This window comes from Sinocyclocheilus anshuiensis, unplaced genomic scaffold (assembly GCF_001515605.1).
Source record: "Sinocyclocheilus anshuiensis isolate Anshui unplaced genomic scaffold, SAMN03320099.WGS_v1.1 scaffold1254, whole genome shotgun sequence".
Lineage (NCBI taxonomy): Eukaryota > Metazoa > Chordata > Actinopteri > Cypriniformes > Cyprinidae > Sinocyclocheilus > Sinocyclocheilus anshuiensis.
In genome coordinates this window covers 114,273-116,364 of record NW_015557130.1, presented here as the reverse complement: position 1 = coordinate 116,364, position 2,092 = coordinate 114,273, and positions in this window count along the sequence as shown.

The window sequence follows — 2,092 nt, the reverse complement described above, 5'->3', positions numbered from 1 at the left end:
TCTGTTTCTGTGGTGGATGCTGTCTTACCCTCTGTTTCTGTGGTGACCCTCTGTTTCTGTGGTGGATGCTGTCTCGCCCTCTGTTTCTGTGGTGAATGATGCCTCGCCCTCTGTTTCTGTGGTGGATGCTGTCTTGCTCTCTGTTTCTGTGGTAGATGCTGTCTTACTCTCTGTTTCTGTGGTAGATGCTGTCTTACCCTTTGTTTCTGTGGTGGATGCTGTCTTACCCTCTGTTTCTGTGGTGACCCTCTGTTTCTGTGGTGGATGCTGTCTCGCCCTCTGTTTCTGTGGTGGATGCTGTCTCGCCCTCTGTTTCTGTGGTGGATGCTGTCTCGCCCTCTGTTTCTGTGGTGGATGCTGTCTCGCCCTCTGTTTCTGTGGTGGATGCTGTCTCGCCCTCTGTTTCTGTGGTGGATGCTGTCTCGCCCTCTGTTTCTGTGGTGGATGCTGTCTCGCCCTCTGTTTCTGTGGTGGATGCTGTCTCGCCCTCTGTTTCTGTGGTGGATGCTGTCTCGCCCTCTGTTTCTGTGGTGGATGCTGTCTCGCCCTCTGTTTCTGTGGTGGATGCTGTCTCGCCCTCTGTTTCTGTGGTGGATGCTGTCTCGCCCTCTGTTTCTGTGGTGGATGCTGTCTCGCCCTCTGTTTCTGTGGTGGATGCTGTCTCGCCCTCTGTTTCTGTGGTGGATGCTGTCTCGCCCTCTGTTTCTGTGGTGGATGCTGTCTCGCCCTCTGTTTCTGTGGTGGATGCTGTCTCGCCCTCTGTTTCTGTGGTGGATGCTGTCTCGCCCTCTGTTTCTGTGGTGGATGCTGTCTCGCCCTCTGTTTCTGTGGTGGATGCTGTCTCGCCCTCTGTTTCTGTGGTGGATGCTGTCTCGCCCTCTGTTTCTGTGGTGGATGCTGTCTCGCCCTCTGTTTCTGTGGTGGATGCTGTCTCGCCCTCTGTTTCTGTGGTGGATGCTGTCTCGCCCTCTGTTTCTGTGGTGGATGCTGTCTCGCCCTCTGTTTCTGTGGTGGATGCTGTCTCGCCCTCTGTTTCTGTGGTGGATGCTGTCTCGCCCTCTGTTTCTGTGGTGGATGCTGTCTCGCCCTCTGTTTCTGTGGTGGATGCTGTCTCGCCCTCTGTTTCTGTGGTGGATGCTGTCTCGCCCTCTGTTTCTGTGGTGGATGCTGTCTCGCCCTCTGTTTCTGTGGTGGATGCTGTCTCGCCCTCTGTTTCTGTGGTGGATGCTGTCTCGCCCTCTGTTTCTGTGGTGGATGCTGTCTCGCCCTCTGTTTCTGTGGTGGATGCTGTCTCGCCCTCTGTTTCTGTGGTGGATGCTGTCTCGCCCTCTGTTTCTGTGGTGGATGCTGTCTCGCCCTCTGTTTCTGTGGTGGATGCTGTCTCGCCCTCTGTTTCTGTGGTGGATGCTGTCTCGCCCTCTGTTTCTGTGGTGGATGCTGTCTCGCCCTCTGTTTCTGTGGTGGATGCTGTCTCGCCCTCTGTTTCTGTGGTGGATGCTGTCTCGCCCTCTGTTTCTGTGGTGGATGCTGTCTCGCCCTCTGTTTCTGTGGTGGATGCTGTCTCGCCCTCTGTTTCTGTGGTGGATGCTGTCTCACCCTCTGTTTCTGTGGTGGATGCTGTTTCACCCTCTGTTTCTGTGGTGGATGGTGTCTCACCCTCTGTTTCTCTGGTGGATGCTATCTTACCCTCTGTTTCTGTGGTGACCCTCTGTTTCTGTGGTGGATGCTGTCTTACTCTCTGTTTCTGTGGTGGATACTGTCTTACCCTCTTTTTCTGTGGTGGATGCTGTCTAACCCTCTGTTGCTGTGGTGACCCTCTGGTTCTGTGGTGGATGCTGTCTTACCCTCTGTTTCTGTGGTGACCCTCTGTTTCTGTGGTGGATGCTGTCTTACTCTCTGTTTCTGTGGTGGATACTGTCTTACCCTCTTTTTCTGTGGTGGATGCTGTCTAACCCTCTGTTGCTGTGGTGACCCTCTGGTTCTGTGGTGGATGCTGTCTTACCCTCTGTTTCTGTGGTGACCCTCTGTTTCTGTGGTGGATGCTGTCTTACTCTCTGTTTCTGTGGTGACCCTCTGTTTCTGTGGTACATTG